This window comes from Mus caroli, unplaced genomic scaffold (assembly GCF_978045245.1).
Source record: "Mus caroli unplaced genomic scaffold, Mus_caroli_1 scaffold_8, whole genome shotgun sequence".
In the NCBI taxonomy this organism is placed as follows: Eukaryota; Metazoa; Chordata; class Mammalia; order Rodentia; family Muridae; genus Mus; species Mus caroli.
This window is the reverse complement of record NW_028227263.1, coordinates 87286668-87305964: the sequence shown is the minus strand read 5'-3', so window position 1 is coordinate 87305964 and position 19297 is coordinate 87286668. Positions and strand designations below refer to the sequence as shown.

Here is a 19297-nt window from a genome sequence, read left to right as displayed (position 1 = left end):
ACACACCTGTCTCTGCAGACTCTGGCTAGAGCCCGAAGAAGTCAAGAACAATGGAGTGGATGGGCAGCCTGTGCCTGACGCCCATAGCACCTGGGAGACCCAAGATGCTGGACCTCAGTCCCGATGAGAGTGGCGGTACAGAATTTTCACTCATTTTGTTCAGCTTTTCCAAGGAATGTTTGACTGGGAATCATCATAGATCCAAGCACATTGGAGTGCATTGCACAAAGTGGTTCCGGTACTCTGGAATGCTCTGGCTTTGGGGAGAGCAAGGGACTGCAAGACATTGCCCATACACTGCCAGGGGACAATGGGCCGAAGCTCCAAACCTGGGAGAAACCAGAGGCCCTAAGCATGCTCCATATCCCGAAGGGACTGGACGTACAGATGGCAGCAGTTACCTGCTCCTCCAAGACCAGGACACCTAGAATACATGCAGCAATTCCCATGTTCCTTACCTTTTAACTCAGGTGAACTAGGGCAAGTCAGCCACACCACAACTCTTTGCTGGAGACTCGGTTGGAAGACATCAACACTCAGCCAAAGTTGTGGGGCCATTTCCTCTATATGTTGCCATGGACCATGCTGGACAGGGAATGCAACCCTGTGAAGACAGCACAGAGAACATGCTACCATTACAGTGGGACCCATGCAAAACCAGATGGATTATGGGCTTACCATGTACTATGGGCTTGTCATAGCTCACAGGCACCCTCAACACTCCTGCTCTTACCAACCTCTTCACACTGCCCTTCCAGATCTCCTTTGCTTTTACTCTCAGGCCTTGGATGTGAACATGCCATGCCCTTGGCTCTCAGTGCTTGCTGGGTCCTCAGCTCACTCTAAGGACTTAAGGATGATATGTGAGCTGAAATACAGCTACTCAACACTTTCCCTAAAGTCCAGGCCATCAACTACCTCCACCAGTGTCCTGAGAATGTTCTCAAGGGAAAGAGAGCATCTCTCCAAGCATCCAGTCCGAAACAGCTAATAACAAGGCCAATCACTGGTCCACTTGGCTATGCTGAGGAACAATGAGGATGCAGCTCTGAATAAGTTCTCAGGCAAAATTGGGCCTCATTGGATATCTAAGCCAACTAATTTTGATCCTTTCATCATGGCTCCAGTCCTTCTCTGATCAATACATCTGGGTCTTTGCATGAGGCAAAGTCAAACTCCTCTGAGGCTTCAAAATTCCAGCTCCTGGGTAGCAAGCTTAATTGGGCCCAGAAGATAACACTTCTCTCTCTCTCTCTCTCTCTCTCTCTCTCTCTCTCTCTCTCTCTCTCTCTCTCTCTCTCTCTCTCTCTCTCTCTCTCTCTCTCTCTCTCTCTCTCTCCCCCTCTCTCAGTCTTTTACCCCTTGACTTTTCCTTGCCCATGGAAGCTAGTAACTATTTCTGTCCACCTGTCCAGTGCTCATTTAGTCTGTTGTGAAGACTTCCTCCTATCTCAAGGGATTGCTTTTGGCCATCCACCCTGCATTGATCTCTTCCTGGGAAAACTTCTCACACCATCCTGTACAGCTTCCCACACTGAAGCTCAAAAATCCCATTGTGCTGAACTATCCCAGGCCAGGATACCACGTGAATGGAATCATCTTAGTGTATCAAATTCACTCTGCATCCAAGAACTCATTTTCTCCTTGACATTTCCCGTGAGTATGGGTCTAGGGTGGATTTGCAAAACACCATGTGCCCCATTGCAACCTCCTTCCTATGCACATTAGCAACTTGTCTTTCCAGAAGATCATGCCCAAAAGTCGAAAAGAAAGGTCCCATGACACCTTGGTCTCTAATTTAGAGGGTCTCTCACCAAGATGTTGCTCCTAAGGCTGTGGATGCAAGAACTCTTCCTAGACGTTCCCTTTGACCTTGCCAAGGAGGCTGCCAAGAAAGTCCAAACATTCCAAGGATATCCCTTCAACAACTTCCAAAGCAACAGAACCTACCCAAGAGGAGATTCCTACAAATGTTCTTTCAAAAAACCTATTGAGACACAGGTCTGTAAGTCTCATGCTTCCACCGAGTCCATCAAAGTGCTATCAGACCTGGTACACAGGTAAGTGTTTAAATGTGGTGCAATCTGACCAGTGAGGTGCCTGTCACCACCTCCATTGCTTAGCTCCTTCTCTATTTCCAAGGCAATTGCCCGAGAATCTTACAAGCCACCAGGGACACAGAGGCTTCTGTTCACCACCTGAACAGACCACAGTCACATTGTCTCAGTTACCTGCTACTGGGTCAAGCTACGATCTACCTGCAGCCTGAAATCTATTGACTCTCTAAAGCAATGCAACAGGGTTAAAATTCATATCAGGGCTTCTGAGAAGTCTGAATCCACTGCCAGATATTACCATGTGAAGAACCAAACTTTGGTGCCACTGCCACTGCTACTTTTGCCTCACAGTCTACTTTCCACAATGGCTTGGGCCCTATCCTTGGACCTAGCACGACTCCCTACTGAGTATCTGCCAAGCATCTCCTCAACAGCAAAGTGAGCATGCCACCTGAGCTTTAGGAGCTGCTGTGTCCTACGCCATGCTTTTTGGCAGAGTAGGGCAAGCACACACCTGTCTCTGCAGACTCTGGCTAGAGCCCGAAGAAGTCAAGAACAATGGAGTGGATGGGCAGCCTGTGCCTGACGCCCATAGCACCTGGGAGACCCAAGATGCTGGACCTCAGTCCCGATGAGAGTGGCGGTACAGAATTTTCACTCATTTTGTTCAGCTTTTCCAAGGAATGTTTGACTGGGAATCATCATAGATCCAAGCACATTGGAGTGCATTGCACAAAGTGGTTCCGGTACTCTGGAATGCTCTGGCTTTGGGGAGAGCAAGGGACTGCAAGACATTGCCCATACACTGCCAGGGGACAATGGGCCGAAGCTCCAAACCTGGGAGAAACCAGAGGCCCTAAGCATGCTCCATATCCCGAAGGGACTGGACGTACTGATGGCAGCAGTTCCCTGCTCCTCCAAGACCAGGACACCTAGAATACATGCAGCAATTCCCATGTTCCTTACCTTTTAACTCAGGTGAACTAGGGCAAGTCAGCCACACCACAACTCTTTGCTGGAGACTCGGTTGGAAGACATCAACACTCAGCCAAAGTTGTGGGGCCATTTCCTCTATATGTTGCCATGGACCATGCTGGACAGGGAATGCAACCCTGTGAAGACAGCACAGAGAACATGCTACCATTACAGTGGGACCCATGCAAAACCAGATGGATTATGGGCTTACCATGTACTATGGGCTTGTCATAGCTCACAGGCACCCTCAACACTCCTGCTCTTACCAACCTCTTCACACTGCCCTTCCAGATCTCCTTTGCTTTTACTCTCAGGCCTTGGATGTGAACATGCCATGCCCTTGGCTCTCAGTGCTTGCTGGGTCCTCAGCTCACTCTAAGGACTTAAGGATGATATGTGAGCTGAAATACAGCTACTCAACACTTTCCCTAAAGTCCAGGCCATCAACTACCTCCACCAGTGTCCTGAGAATGTTCTCAAGGGAAAGAGAGCATCTCTCCAAGCATCCAGTCCGAAACAGCTAATAACAAGGCCAATCACTGGTCCACTTGGCTATGCTGAGGAACAATGAGGATGCAGCTCTGAATAAGTTCTCAGGCAAAATTGGGCCTCATTGGATATCTAAGCCAACTAATTTTGATCCTTTCATCATGGCTCCAGTCCTTCTCTGATCAATACATCTGGGTCTTTGCATGAGGCAAAGTCAAACTCCTCTGAGGCTTCAAAATTCCAGCTCCTGGGTAGCAAGCTTAATTGGGCCCAGAAGATAACACTTCTCTCTCTCTCTCTCTCTCTCTCTCTCTCTCTCTCTCTCTCTCTCTCTCTCTCTCTCTCTCTCTCTCTCTCTCTCTCTCTCTCTCTCCCCCTCTCTCAGTCTTTTACCCCTTGACTTTTCCTTGCCCATGGAAGCTAGTAAATATTTCTGTCCACCTGTCCAGAGCTCATTTAGTCTGTTGTGAAGACTTCCTCCTATCACAAGAGATTGCTTTTGGCATCCACCCTGCATTGATCTCTTCCTGGGAAAACTTCTCACACCATCCTGTACAGCTTCCCACACTGAAGCTCAAAAATCCCATTGTGCTGAACTATCCCAGGCCAGGATACCACGTGAATGGAATCATCTTAGTGTATCAAATCACTCTGCATCCAAGAACTCATTTTCTCCTTGACATTTCCCGTGAGTATGGGTCTAGGGTGGATTTGCAAAACACCATGTGCCCCATTGCAACCTCCTTCCTATGCACATTAGCAACTTGTCTTTCCAGAAGATCATGCCCAAAAGTCGAAAAGAAAGGTCCCATGACACCTTGGTCTCTAATTTAGAGGGTCTCTCACCAAGATGTTTCTCCTAAGGCTGTGGATGCAAGAACTCTTCCTAGACTTTCCCTTTGACCTTGCCAAGGAGGCTGCCACGAAAGTCCAAACATTCCAAGGATATCCCTTCAACAACTTCCAAAGCAACAGAACCTACCCAAGAGGAGATTCCTACAAATGTTCTTTCAAAAAACCTATTGAGACACAGGTCTGTAAGTCTCATGCTTCCACCGAGTCCATCAAAGTGCTATCAGTCCTGGTACACAGGTAAGTGTTTAAATGTGGTGCAATCTGACCAGTGAGGTGCCTGTCACCACCTCCATTGCTTAGCTCCTTCTCTATTTCCAAGGCAATTGCCCGAGAATCTTACAAGCCACCAGGGACACAGAGGCTTCTGTTCACCACCTGAACAGACCACAGTCACATTGTCTCAGTTACCTGCTACTGGGTCAAGCTACAATCTACCTGCAGCCTGAAATCTATTGACTCTCTAAAGCAATGCAACAGGGTTAAAATTCATATCAGGGCTTCTGAGAAGCCTGAATCCACTGCCAGATATTACCATGTGAAGAACCAAACTTTGGTGCCACTGCCACTGCTACTTTTGCCTCACAGTCTACTTTCCACAATGGCTTGGGCCCTATCCTTGGACCTAGCACGACTCCCTACTGAGTATCTGCCAAGCATCTCCTCAACCGCAAAGTGAGCATGCCACCTGAGCTTTAGGAGCTGCTGTGTCCTACGCCATGCTTTTTGGCAGAGTAGGGCAAGCACACACCTGTCTCTGCAGACTCTGGCTAGAGCCCGAAGAAGTCAAGAACAATGGAGTGGATGGGCAGCCTGTGCCTGACGCCCATAGCACCTGGGAGACCCAAGATGCTGGACCTCAGTCCCGATGAGAGTGGCGGTACAGAATTTTCACTCATTTTGTTCAGCTTTTCCAAGGAATGTTTGACTGGGAATCATCATAGATCCAAGCACATTGGAGTGCAGTGCACAAAGTGGTTCCGGTACTCTGGAATGCTCTGGCTTTGGGGAGAGCAAGGGACTGCAAGACATTGCCCATACACTGCCAGGGGACAATGGGCCGAAGCTCCAAACCTGGGAGAAACCAGAGGCCCTAAGCATGCTCCATATCCCGAAGGGACTGGACGTACAGATGGCAGCAGTTCCCTGCTCCTCCAAGACCAGGACACCTAGAATACATGCAGCAATTCCCATGTTCCTTACCTTTTAACTCAGGTGAACTAGGGCAAGTCAGCCACACCACAACTCTTTGCTGGAGACTCGGTTGGAAGACATCAACACTCAGCCAAAGTTGTGGGGCCATTTCCTCTATATGTTGCCATGGACCATGCTGGACAGGGAATGCAACCCTGTGAAGACAGCACAGAGAACATGCTACCATTACAGTGGGACCCATGCAAAACCAGATGGATTATGGGCTTACCATGTACTATGGGCTTGTCATAGCTCACAGGCACCCTCAACACTCCTGCTCTTACCAACCTCTTCACACTGCCCTTCCAGATCTCCTTTGCTTTTACTCTCAGGCCTTGGATGTGAACATGCCATGCCCTTGGCTCTCAGTGCTTGCTGGGTCCTCAGCTCACTCTAAGGACTTAAGGATGATATGTGAGCTGAAATACAGCTACTCAACACTTTCCCTAAAGTCCAGGCCATCAACTACCTCCACCAGTGTCCTGAGAATGTTCTCAAGGGAAAGAGAGCATCTCTCCAAGCATCCAGTCCGAAACAGCTAATAACAAGGCCAATCACTGGTCCACTTGGCTATGCTGAGGAACAATGAGGATGCAGCTCTGAATAAGTTCTCAGGCAAAATTGGGCCTCATTGGATATCTAAGCCAACTAATTTTGATCCTTTCATCATGGCTCCAGTCCTTCTCTGATCAATACATCTGGGTCTTTGCATGAGGCAAAGTCAAACTCCTCTGAGGCTTCAAAATTCCAGCTCCTGGGTAGCAAGCTTAATTGGGCCCAGAAGATAACACTTCTCTCTCTCTCTCTCTCTCTCTCTCTCTCTCTCTCTCTCTCTCTCTCTCTCTCTCTCTCTCTCTCTCTCTCTCTCTCTCTCTCTCTCTCTCTCCCCCTCTCTCAGTCTTTTACCCCTTGACTTTTCCTTGCCCATGGAAGCCAGTACCTATTTCTGTCCACCTGTCCAGAGCTCATTTAGTCTGTTGTGAAGACTTCCTCCTATCACAAGAGATTGCTTTTGGCATCCACCCTGCATTGATCTCTTCCTGGGAAAACTTCTCACACCATCCTATACAGCTTCCCACACTGAAGCTCAAAAATCCCATTGTGCTGAACTATCCCAGGCCAGGATACCACGTGAATGGAATCATCTTAGTGTATCAAATTCACTCTGCATCCAAGAACTCATTTTCTCCTTGACATTTCCCGTGAGTATGGGTCTAGGGTGGATTTGCAAAACACCATGTGCCCCATTGCAACCTCTTTCCTATGCACATTAGCAACTTGTCTTTCCAGAAGATCATGCCCAAAAGTCGAAAAGAAAGGTCCCATGACACCTTGGTCTCTAATTTAGAGGGTCTCTCACCAAGATGTTTCTCCTAAGGCTGTGCATGCAAGAACTCTTCCTAGACTTTCCCTTTGACCTTGCCAAGGAGGCTGCCAAGAAAGTCCAAACATTCCAAGGATATCCCTTCAACAACTTCCAAAGCAACAGAACCTACCCAAGAGGAGATTCCTACAAATGTTCTTTCAAAAAACCTATTGAGACACAGGTCTGTAAGTCTCATGCTTCCACCGAGTCCATCAAAGTGCTATCAGTCCTGGTACACAGGTAAGTGTTTAAATGTGGTGCAATCTGACCAGTGAGGTGCCTGTCACCACCTCCATTGCTTAGCTCCTTCTCTATTTCCAAGGCAATTGCCTGAGAATCTTACAAGCCACCAGGGACACAGAGGCTTCTGTTCACCACCTGAACAGACCACAGTCACATTGTCTCAGTTACCTGCTACTGGGTCAAGCTACAATCTACCTGCAGCCTGAAATCTATTGACTCTCTAAAGCAATGCAACAGGGTTAAAATTCATATCAGGGCTTCTGAGAAGCCTGAATCCACTGCCAGATATTACCATGTGAAGAACCAAACTTTGGTGCCACTGCCACTGCTACTTTTGCCTCACAGTCTACTTTCCACAATGGCTTGGGCCTAGCAAGACTTGGGCCAAGCACAATGGCTTGGACCTAGCACGACTCCCTACTGAGTATCTGCCAAGCATCTCCTCAACAGCAAAGTGAGCATGCCACCTGAGCTTTAGGAGCTGCTGTGTCCTACGCCATGCTTTTTGGCAGAGTAGGGCAAGCACACACCTGTCTCTGCAGACTCTGGCTAGAGCCCGAAGAAGTCAAGAACAATGGAGTGGATGGGCAGCCTGTGCCTGACGCCCATAGCACCTGGGAGACCCAAGATGCTGGACCTCAGTCCCGATGAGAGTGGCGGTACAGAATTTTCACTCATTTTGTTCAGCTTTTCCAAGGAATGTTTGACTGGGAATCATCATAGATCCAAGCACATTGGAGTGCATTGCACAAAGTGGTTCCGGTACTCTGGAATGCTCTGGCTTTGGGGAGAGCAAGGGACTGCAAGACATTGCCCATACACTGCCAGGGGACAATGGGCCGAAGCTCCAAACCTGGGAGAAACCAGAGGCCCTAAGCATGCTCCATATCCCGAAGGGACTGGACGTACAGATGGCAGCAATTCCCTGCTCCTCCAAGACCAGGACACCTAGAATACATGCAGCAATTCCCATGTTCCTTACCTTTTAACTCAGGTGAACTAGGGCAAGTCAGCCACACCACAACTCTTTGCTGGAGACTCGGTTGGAAGACATCAACACTCAGCCAAAGTTGTGGGGCCATTTCCTCTATATGTTGCCATGGACCATGCTGGACAGGGAATGCAACCCTGTGAAGACAGCACAGAGAACATGCTACCATTACAGTGGGACCCATGCAAAACCAGATGGATTATGGGCTTACCATGTACTATGGGCTTGTCATAGCTCACAGGCACCCTCAACACTCCTGCTCTTACCAACCTCTTCACACTGCCCTTCCAGATCTCCTTTGCTTTTACTCTCAGGCCTTGGATGTGAACATGCCATGCCCTTGGCTCTCAGTGCTTGCTGGGTCCTCAGCTCACTCTAAGGACTTAAGGATGATATGTGAGCTGAAATACAGCTACTCAACACTTTCCCTAAAGTCCAGGCCATCAAATACCTCCACCAGTGTCCTGAGAATGTTCTCAAGGGAAAGAGAGCATCTCTCCAAGCATCCAGTCCGAAACAGCTAATAACAAGGCCAATCACTGGTCCACTTGGCTATGCTGAGGAACAATGAGGATGCAGCTCTGAATAAGTTCTCAGGCAAAATTGGGCCTCATTGGATATCTAAGCCAACTAATTTTGATCCTTTCATCATGGCTCCAGTCCTTCTCTGATCAATACATCTGGGTCTTTGCATGAGGCAAAGTCAAACTCCTCTGAGGCTTCAAAATTCCAGCTCCTGGGTAGCAAGCTTAATTGGGCCCAGAAGATAACACTTCTCTCTCTCTCTCTCTCTCTCTCTCTCTCTCTCTCTCTCTCTCTCTCTCTCTCTCTCTCTCTCTCTCTCTCTCTCTCTCTCTCTCTCTCTCCCCCTCTCTCAGTCTTTTACCCCTTGACTTTTCCTTGCCCATGGAAGCCAGTACCTATTTCTGTCCACCTGTCCAGAGCTCATTTAGTCTGTTGTGAAGACTTCCTCCTATCACAAGAGATTGCTTTTGGCATCCACCCTGCATTGATCTCTTCCTGGGAAAACTTCTCACACCATCCTGTACAGCTTCCCACACTGAAGCTCAAAAATCCCATTGTGCTGAACTATCCCAGGCCAGGATACCACGTGAATGGAATCATCTTAGTGTATCAAATTCACTCTGCATCCAAGAACTCATTTTATCCTTGACATTTCCCGTGAGTATGGGATATAGGGTGGATTTGCAAAACACCATGTGCCCCATTGCAACCTCCTTCCTATGCACATTAGCAACTTGTCTTTCCAGAAGATCATGCCCAAAAGTCGAAAAGAAAGGTCCCATGACACCTTGGTCTCTAATTTAGAGGGTCTCTCACCAAGATGTTTCTCCTAAGGCTGTGGATGCAAGAACTCTTCCTAGACTTTCCCTTTGACCTTGCCAAGGAGGCTGCCACGAAAGTCCAAACATTCCAAGGATATCCCTTCAACAACTTCCAAAGCAACAGAACCTACCCAAGAGGAGATTCCTACAAATGTTCTTTCAAAAAACCTATTGAGACACAGGTCTGTAAGTCTCATGCTTCCACCGAGTCCATCAAAGTGCTATCAGTCCTGGTACACAGGTAAGTGTTTAAATGTGGTGCAATCTGACCAGTGAGGTGCCTGTCACCACCTCCATTGCTTAGCTCCTTCTCTATTTCCAAGGCAATTGCCCGAGAATCTTACAAGCCACCAGGGACACAGAGGCTTCTGTTCACCACCTGAACAGACCACAGTCACATTGTCTCAGTTACCTGCTACTGGGTCAAGCTACAATCTACCTGCAGCCTGAAATCTATTGACTCTCTAAAGCAATGCAACAGGGTTAAAATTCATATCAGGGCTTCTGAGAAGCCTGAATCCACTGCCAGATATTACCATGTGAAGAACCAAACTTTGGTGCCACTGCCACTGCTACTTTTGCCTCACAGTCTACTTTCCACAATGGCTTGGGCCCTATCCTTGGACCTAGCACGACTCCCTACTGAGTATCTGCCAAGCATCTCCTCAACAGCAAAGTGAGCATGCCACCTGAGCTTTAGGAGCTGCTGTGTCCTACGCCATGCTTTTTGGCAGAGTAGGGCAAGCACACACCTGTCTCTGCAGACTCTGGCTAGAGCCCGAAGAAGTCAAGAACAATGGAGTGGATGGGCAGCCTGTGCCTGACGCCCATAGCACCTGGGAGACCCAAGATGCTGGACCTCAGTCCCGATGAGAGTGGCAGTACAGAATTTTCACTCATTTTGTTCAGCTTTTCCAAGGAATGTTTGACTGGGAATCATCATAGATCCAAGCACATTGGAGTGCATTGCACAAAGTGGTTCCGGTACTCTGGAATGCTCTGGCTTTGGGGAGAGCAAGGGACTGCAAGACATTGCCCATACACTGCCAGGGGACAATGGGCCGAAGCTCCAAACCTGGGAGAAACCAGAGGCCCTAAGCATGCTCCATATCCCGAAGGGACTGGACGTACAGATGGCAGCAGTTCCCTGCTCCTCCAAGACCAGGACACCTAGAATACATGCAGCAATTCCCATGTTCCTTACCTTTTAACTCAGGTGAACTAGGGCAAGTCAGCCACACCACAACTCTTTGCTGGAGACTCGGTTGGAAGACATCAACACTCAGCCAAAGTTGTGGGGCCATTTCCTCTATATGTTGCCATGGACCATGCTGGACAGGGAATGCAACCCTGTGAAGACAGCACAGAGAACATGCTACCATTACAGTGGGACCCATGCAAAACCAGATGGATTATGGGCTTACCATGTACTATGGGCTTGTCATAGCTCACAGGCACCCTCAACACTCCTGCTCTTACCAACCTCTTCACACTGCCCTTCCAGATCTCCTTTGCTTTTACTCTCAGGCCTTGGATGTGAACATGCCATGCCCTTGGCTCTCAGTGCTTGCTGGGTCCTCAGCTCACTCTAAGGACTTAAGGATGATATGTGAGCTGAAATACAGCTACTCAACACTTTCCCTAAAGTCCAGGCCATCAACTACCTCCACCAGTGTCCTGAGAATGTTCTCAAGGGAAAGAGAGCATCTCTCCAAGCATCCAGTCCGAAACAGCTAATAACAAGGCCGATCACTGGTCCACTTGGCTATGCTGAGGAACAATGAGGATGCAGCTCTGAATAAGTTCTCAGGCAAAATTGGGCCTCATTGGATATCTAAGCCAACTAATTTTGATCCTTTCATCATGGCTCCAGTCCTTCTCTGATCAATACATCTGGGTCTTTGCATGAGGCAAAGTCAAACTCCTCTGAGGCTTCAAAATTCCAGCTCCTGGGTAGCAAGCTTAATTGGGCCCAGAAGATAACACTTCTCTCTCTCTCTCTCTCTCTCTCTCTCTCTCTCTCTCTCTCTCTCTCTCTCTCTCTCTCTCTCTCTCTCTCTCTCCCCCTCTCTCAGTCTTTTACCCCTTGACTTTTCCTTGCCCATGGAAGCTAGTAACTATTTCTGTCCACCTGTCCAGTGCTCATTTAGTCTGTTGTGAAGACTTCCTCCTATCTCAAGAGATTGCTTTTGGCCATCCACCCTGCATTGATCTCTTCCTGGGAAAACTTCTCACACCATCCTGTACAGCTTCCCACACTGAAGCTCAAAAATCCCATTGTGCTGAACTATCCCAGGCCAGGATACCACGTGAATGGAATCATCTTAGTGTATCAAATTCACTCTGCATCCAAGAACTCATTTTCTCCTTTACATTTCCCGTTAGTATGGGTCTAGGGTGGATTTGCAAAACACCATGTGCCCCATTGCAACCTCCTTCCTATGCACATTAGCAACTTGTCTTTCCAGAAGATCATGCCCAAAAGTCGAAAAGAAAGGTCCCATGACACCTTGGTCTCTAATTTAGAGGGTCTCTCACCAAGATGTTTCTCCTAACGCTGTGGATGCAAGAACTCTTCCTAGACTTTCCCTTTGACCTTGCCAAGGAGGCTTTCAAGAAAGTCCAAACATTCCAAGGATATCCCTTCAACAACTTCCAAAGCAACAGAACCTACCCAAGAGGAGATTCCTACAAATGTTCTTTCAAAAAACCTATTGAGACACAGGTCTGTAAGTCTCATGCTTCCACCGAGTCCATCAAAGTGCTATCAGTCCTGGTACACAGGTAAGTGTTTAAATGTGGTGCAATCTGACCAGTGAGGTGCCTGTCACCACCTCCATTGCTTAGCTCCTTCTCTATTTCCAAGGCAATTGCCCGAGAATCTTACAAGCCACCAGGGACACAGAGGCTTCTGTTCACCACCTGAACAGACCACAGTCACATTGTCTCAGTTACCTGCTACTGGGTCAAGCTACAATCTACCTGCAGCCTGAAATCTATTGACTCTCTAAAGCAATGCAACAGGGTTAAAATTCATATCAGGGCTTCTGAGAAGCCTGAATCCACTGCCAGATATTACCATGTGAAGAACCAAACTTTGGTGCCACTGCCACTGCTACTTTTGCCTCACAGTCTACTTTCCACAATGGCTTGGGCCCTATCCTTGGACCTAGCACGACTCCCTACTGAGTATCTGCCAAGCATCTCCTCAACAGCAAAGTGAGCATGCCACCTGAGCTTTAGGAGCTGCTGTGTCCTACGCCATGCTTTTTGGCAGAGTAGGGCAAGCACACACCTGTCTCTGCAGACTCTGGCTAGAGCCCGAAGAAGTCAAGAACAATGGAGTGGATGGGCAGCCTGTGCCTGACGCCCATAGCACCTGGGAGACCCAAGATGCTGGACCTCAGTCCCGATGAGAGTGGCAGTACAGAATTTTCACTCATTTTGTTCAGCTTTTCCAAGGAATGTTTGACTGGGAATCATCATAGATCCAAGCACATTGGAGTGCATTGCACAAAGTGGTTCCGGTACTCTGGAATGCTCTGGCTTTGGGGAGAGCAAGGGACTGCAAGACATTGCCCATACACTGCCAGGGGACAATGGGCCGAAGCTCCAAACCTGGGAGAAACCAGAGGCCCTAAGCATGCTCCATATCCCGAAGGGACTGGACGTACAGATGGCAGCAGTTCCCTGCTCCTCCAAGACCAGGACACCTAGAATACATGCAGCAATTCCCATGTTCCTTACCTTTTAACTCAGGTGAACTAGGGCAAGTCAGCCACACCACAACTCTTTGCTGGAGACTCGGTTGGAAGACATCAACACTCAGCCAAAGTTGTGGGGCCATTTCCTCTATATGTTGCCATGGACCATGCTGGACAGGGAATGCAACCCTGTGAAGACAGCACAGAGAACATGCTACCATTACAGTGGGACCCATGCAAAACCAGATGGATTATGGGCTTACCATGTACTATGGGCTTGTCATAGCTCACAGGCACCCTCAACACTCCTGCTCTTACCAACCTCTTCACACTGCCCTTCCAGATCTCCTTTGCTTTTACTCTCAGGCCTTGGATGTGAACATGCCATGCCCTTGGCTCTCAGTGCTTGCTGGGTCCTCAGCTCACTCTAAGGACTTAAGGATGATATGTGAGCTGAAATACAGCTACTCAACACTTTCCCTAAAGTCCAGGCCATCAACTACCTCCACCAGTGTCCTGAGAATGTTCTCAAGGGAAAGAGAGCATCTCTCCAAGCATCCAGTCCGAAACAGCTAATAACAAGGCCAATCACTGGTCCACTTGGCTATGCTGAGGAACAATGAGGATGCAGCTCTGAATAAGTTCTCAGGCAAAATTGGGCCTCATTGGATATCTAAGCCAACTAATTTTGATCCTTTCATCATGGCTCCAGTCCTTCTCTGATCAATACATCTGGGTCTTTGCATGAGGCAAAGTCAAACTCCTCTGAGGCTTCAAAATTCCAGCTCCTGGGTAGCAAGCTTAATTGGGCCCAGAAGATAACACTTCTCTCTCTCTCTCTCTCTCTCTCTCTCTCTCTCTCTCTCTCTCTCTCTCTCTCTCTCTCTCTCTCTCTCTCTCTCTCTCTCTCTCTCTCCCCCTCTCTCAGTCTTTTACCCCTTGACTTTTCCTTGCCCATGGAAGCTAGTAACTATTTCTGTCCACCTGTCCAGTGCTCATTTAGTCTGTTGTGAAGACTTCCTCCTATCTCAAGAGATTGCTTTTGGCCATCCACCCTGCATTGATCTCTTCCTGGGAAAACTTCTCACACCATCCTGTACAGCTTCCCACACTGAAGCTCAAAAATCCCATTGTGCTGAACTATCCCAGGCCAGGATACCACGTGAATGGAATCATCTTAGTGTATCAAATTCACTCTGCATCCAAGAACTCATTTTCTCCTTTACATTTCCCGTTAGTATGGGTCTAGGGTGGATTTGCAAAACACCATGTGCCCCATTGCAACCTCCTTCCTATGCACATTAGCAACTTGTCTTTCCAGAAGATCATGCCCAAAAGTCGAAAAGAAAGGTCCCATGACACCTTGGTCTCTAATTTAGAGGGTCTCTCACCAAGATGTTTCTCCTAACGCTGTGGATGCAAGAACTCTTCCTAGACTTTCCCTTTGACCTTGCCAAGGAGGCTTTCAAGAAAGTCCAAACATTCCAAGGATATCCCTTCAACAACTTCCAAAGCAACAGAACCTACCCAAGAGGAGATTCCTACAAATGTTCTTTCAAAAAACCTATTGAGACACAGGTCTGTAAGTCTCATGCTTCCACCGAGTCCATCAAAGTGCTATCAGTCCTGGTACACAGGTAAGTGTTTAAATGTGGTGCAATCTGACCAGTGAGGTGCCTGTCACCACCTCCATTGCTTAGCTCCTTCTCTATTTCCAAGGCAATTGCCCGAGAATCTTACAAGCCACCAGGGACACAGAGGCTTCTGTTCACCACCTGAACAGACCACAGTCACATTGTCTCAGTTACCTGCTACTGGGTCAAGCTACAATCTACCTGCAGCCTGAAATCTATTGACTCTCTAAAGCAATGCAACAGGGTTAAAATTCATATCAGGGCTTCTGAGAAGCCTGAATCCACTGCCAGATATTACCATGTGAAGAACCAAACTTTGGTGCCACTGCCACTGCTACTTTTGCCTCACAGTCTACTTTCCACAATGGCTTGGGCCCTATCCTTGGACCTAGCACGACTCCCTACTGAGTATCTGCCAAGCATCTCCTCAACAGCAAAGTGAGCATGCCACCTGAGCTTTAGGAGCTGCTGTGTCCTACGCCATGCTTTTTGGCAGAGTAGGGCAAGCACACACCTGTCTCTGCAGACTCTGGCTAGAGCCCGAAGAAGTCAAGAACAATGGAGTGGATGGGCAGCCTGTGCCTGACGCCCATAGCACCTGGGAGACCCAAGATGCTGGACCTCAGTCCCGATGAGAGTGGCAGTACAGAATTTTCACTCATTTTGTTCAGCTTTTCCAAGGAATGTTTGACTGGGAATCATCATAGATCCAAGCACATTGGAGTGCATTGCACAAAGTGGTTCCGGTACTCTGGAATGCTCTGGCTTTGGGGAGAGCAAGGGACTGCAAGACATTGCCCATACACTGCCAGGGGACAATGGGCCGAAGCTCCAAACCTGGGAGAAACCAGAGGCCCTAAGCATGCTCCATATCCCGAAGGGACTGGACGTACAGATGGCAGCAGTTCCCTGCTCCTCCAAGACCAGGACACCTAGAATACATGCAGCAATTCCCATGTTCCTTACCTTTTAACTCAGGTGAACTAGGGCAAGTCAGCCACACCACAACTCTTTGCTGGAGACTCGGTTGGAAGACATCAACACTCAGCCAAAGTTGTGGGGCCATTTCCTCTATATGTTGCCATGGACCATGCTGGACAGGGAATGCAACCCTGTGAAGACAGCACAGAGAACATGCTACCATTACAGTGGGACCCATGCAAAACCAGATGGATTATGGGCTTACCATGTACTATGGGCTTGTCATAGCTCACAGGCACCCTCAACACTCCTGCTCTTACCAACCTCTTCACACTGCCCTTCCAGATCTCCTTTGCTTTTACTCTCAGGCCTTGGATGTGAACATGCCATGCCCTTGGCTCTCAGTGCTTGCTGGGTCCTCAGCTCACTCTAAGGACTTAAGGATGATATGTGAGCTGAAATACAGCTACTCAACACTTTCCCTAAAGTCCAGGCCATCAACTACCTCCACCAGTGTCCTGAGAATGTTCTCAAGGGAAAGAGAGCATCTCTCCAAGCATCCAGTCCGAAACAGCTAATAACAAGGCCAATCACTGGTCCACTTGGCTATGCTGAGGAACAATGAGGATGCAGCTCTGAATAAGTTCTCAGGCAAAATTGGGCCTCATTGGATATCTAAGCCAACTAATTTTGATCCTTTCATCATGGCTCCAGTCCTTCTCTGATCAATACATCTGGGTCTTTGCATGAGGCAAAGTCAAACTCCTCTGAGGCTTCAAAATTCCAGCTCCTGGGTAGCAAGCTTAATTGGGCCCAGAAGATAACACTCTCTCTCTCTCTCTCTCTCTCTCTCTCTCTCTCTCTCTCTCTCTCTCTCTCTCTCTCTCTCTCTCTCTCTCTCTCTCTCTCTCTCTCTCTCTCTCTCCCCCTCTCTCAGTCTTTTACCCCTTGACTTTTCCTTGCCCATGGAAGCCAGTACCTATTTCTGTCCACCTGTCCAGAGCTCATTTAGTCTGTTGTGAAGACTTCCTCCTATCACAAGAGATTGCTTTTGGCCATCCACCCTGCATTGATCTCTTCCTGGGAAAACTTCTCACACCATCCTGTACAGCTTCCCACACTGAAGCTCAAAAATCCCATTGTGCTGAACTATCCCAGGCCAGGATACCACGTGAATGGAATCATCTTAGTGTATCAAATTCACTCTGCATCCAAGAACTCATTTTCTCCTTGACATTTCCCGTGAGTATGGGTCTAGGGTGGATTTGCAAAACACCATGTGCCCCATTGCAACCTCCTTCCTATGCACATTAGCAACTTGTCTTTCCAGAAGATCATGCCCAAAAGTCGAAAAGAAAGGTCCCATGACACCTTGGTCTCTAATTTAGAGGGTCTCTCACCAAGATGTTTCTCCTAAGGCTGTGGATGCAAGAACTCTTCCTAGACTTTCCCTTTGACCTTGCCAAGGAGGCTGCCAAGAAAGTCCAAACATTCCAAGGATATCCCTTCAACAACTTCCAAAGCAACAGAACCTACCCAAGAGGAGATTCCTACAAATGTTCTTTCAAAAAACCTATTGAGACACAGGTCTGTAAGTCTCATGCTTCCACCGAGTCCATCAAAGTGCTATCAGTCCTGGTACACAGGTAAGTGTTTAAATGTGGTGCAATCTGACCAGTGAGGTGCCTGTCACCACCTCCATTGCTTAGCTCCTTCTCTATTTCCAAGGCAATTGCCCGAGAATCTTACAAGCCACCAGGGACACAGAGGCTTCTGTTCACCACCTGAACAGACCACAGTCACATTGTCTCAGTTACCTGCTACTGGGTCAAGCTACAATCTACCTGCAGCCTGAAATCTATTGACTCTCTAAAGCAATGCAACAGGGTTAAAATTCATATCAGGGCTTCTGAGAAGCCTGAATCCACTGCCAGATATTACCATGTGAAGAACCAAACTTTGGTGCCACTGCCACTGCTACTTTTGCCTCACAGTCTACTTTCCACAATGGCTTGGGCCCTATCCTTGGACCTAGCACGACTCCCTACTGAGTATCTGCCAAGCATCTCCTCAACAGCAAAGTGAGCATGCCACCTGAGCTTTAGGAGCTGCTGTGTCCTACGCCATGCTTTTTGGCAGAGTAGGGCAAGCACACACCTGTCTCTGCAGACTCTGGCTAGAGCCCGAAGAAGTCAAGAACAATGGAGTGGATGGGCAGCCTGTGCCTGACGCCCATAGCACCTGGGAGACCCAAGATGCTGGACCTCAGTCCCGATGAGAGTGGCAGTACAGAATTTTCAATCATTTTGTTCAGCTTTTCCAAGGAATGTTTGACTGGGAATCATCATAGATCCAAGCACATTGGAGTGCATTGCACAAAGTGGTTCCGGTACTCTGGAATGCTCTGGCTTTGGGGAGAGCAAGGGACTGCAAGACATTGCCCATACACTGCCAGGGGACAATGGGCCGAAGCTCCAAACCTGGGAGAAACCAGAGGCCCTAAGCATGCTCCATATCCCGAAGGGACTGGACGTACAGATGGCAGCAGTTCCCTGCTCCTCCAAGACCAGGACACCTAGAATACATGCAGCAATTCCCAGGTTCCTTACCTTTTAACTCAGGTGAACTAGGGCAAGTCAGCCACACCACAACTCTTTGCTGGAGACTCGGTTGGAAGACATCAACACTCAGCCAAAGTTGTGGGGCCATTTCCTCTATATGTTGCCATGGACCATGCTGGACAGGGAATGCAACCCTGTGAAGACAGCACAGAGAACATGCTACCATTACAGTGGGACCCATGCAAAACCAGATGGATTATGGGCTTACCATGTACTATGGGCTTGTCATAGCTCACAGGCACCCTCAACACTCCTGCTCTTACCAACCTCTTCACACTGCCCTTCCAGATCTCCTTTGCTTTTACTCTCAGGCCTTGGATGTGAACATGCCATGCCCTTGGCTCTCAGTGCTTGCTGGGTCCTCAGCTCACTCTAAGGACTTAAGGATGATATGTGAGCTGAAATACAGCTACTCAACACTTTCCCTAAAGTCCAGGCCATCAACTACCTCCACCAGTGTCCTGAGAATGTTCTCAAGGGAAAGAGAGCATCTCTCCAAGCATCCAGTCCGAAACAGCTAATAACAAGGCCAATCACTGGTCCACTTGGCTATGCTGAGGAACAATGAGGATGCAGCTCTGAATAAGTTCTCAGGCAAAATTGGGCCTCATTGGATATCTAAGCCAACTAATTTTGATCCTTTCATCATGGCTCCAGTCCTTCTCTGATCAATACATCTGGGTCTTTGCATGAGGCAAAGTCAAACTCCTCTGAGGCTTCAAAATTCCAGCTCCTGGGTAGCAAGCTTAATTGGGCCCAGAAGATAACACTTCTCTCTCTCTCTCTCTCTCTCTCTCTCTCTCTCTCTCTCTCTCTCTCTCTCTCTCTCTCTCTCTCTCTCTCTCTCTCTCTCTCTCTCTCTCCCCCTCTCTCAGTCTTTTACCCATTGACTTTTCCTTGCCCA

The 19297-nt window shown here is 48.3% G+C and overlaps 8 non-coding genes across 8 annotated transcripts; all 8 read right to left on the bottom strand.

Annotated features, from left to right (window-relative positions):
* Positions 1 to 109: 109 nt before the first annotated feature.
* Positions 110 to 203, bottom strand: LOC147003045 (small nucleolar RNA SNORD116). Its single transcript, XR_015048254.1, has one exon. It is a non-coding gene; the product is annotated as a small nucleolar RNA SNORD116 (small nucleolar RNA).
* A 2471-nt stretch (positions 204 to 2674) lies between these two features.
* On the bottom strand, positions 2675 to 2768 carry LOC147003044 (small nucleolar RNA SNORD116). The gene has a single exon (XR_015048253.1). It is a non-coding gene; the product is annotated as a small nucleolar RNA SNORD116 (small nucleolar RNA).
* A 2459-nt stretch (positions 2769 to 5227) lies between these two features.
* On the bottom strand, positions 5228 to 5321 carry LOC147003043 (small nucleolar RNA SNORD116). The gene has a single exon (XR_015048252.1). It is a non-coding gene; the product is annotated as a small nucleolar RNA SNORD116 (small nucleolar RNA).
* A 2488-nt stretch (positions 5322 to 7809) lies between these two features.
* LOC147003042 (small nucleolar RNA SNORD116) lies at positions 7810 to 7903 on the bottom strand. Its single transcript, XR_015048251.1, has one exon. It is a non-coding gene; the product is annotated as a small nucleolar RNA SNORD116 (small nucleolar RNA).
* A 2465-nt stretch (positions 7904 to 10368) lies between these two features.
* Positions 10369 to 10462, bottom strand: LOC147003041 (small nucleolar RNA SNORD116). Its single transcript, XR_015048329.1, has one exon. It is a non-coding gene; the product is annotated as a small nucleolar RNA SNORD116 (small nucleolar RNA).
* Positions 10463 to 12911: 2449 nt separating this feature from the next.
* Positions 12912 to 13005, bottom strand: LOC147003040 (small nucleolar RNA SNORD116). The gene has a single exon (XR_015048328.1). It is a non-coding gene; the product is annotated as a small nucleolar RNA SNORD116 (small nucleolar RNA).
* A 2463-nt stretch (positions 13006 to 15468) lies between these two features.
* Positions 15469 to 15562, bottom strand: LOC147003039 (small nucleolar RNA SNORD116). Its single transcript, XR_015048327.1, has one exon. It is a non-coding gene; the product is annotated as a small nucleolar RNA SNORD116 (small nucleolar RNA).
* A 2470-nt stretch (positions 15563 to 18032) lies between these two features.
* Positions 18033 to 18126, bottom strand: LOC147003038 (small nucleolar RNA SNORD116). The gene has a single exon (XR_015048350.1). It is a non-coding gene; the product is annotated as a small nucleolar RNA SNORD116 (small nucleolar RNA).
* Between the last annotated feature and the right edge of the window lie 1171 nt (positions 18127 to 19297).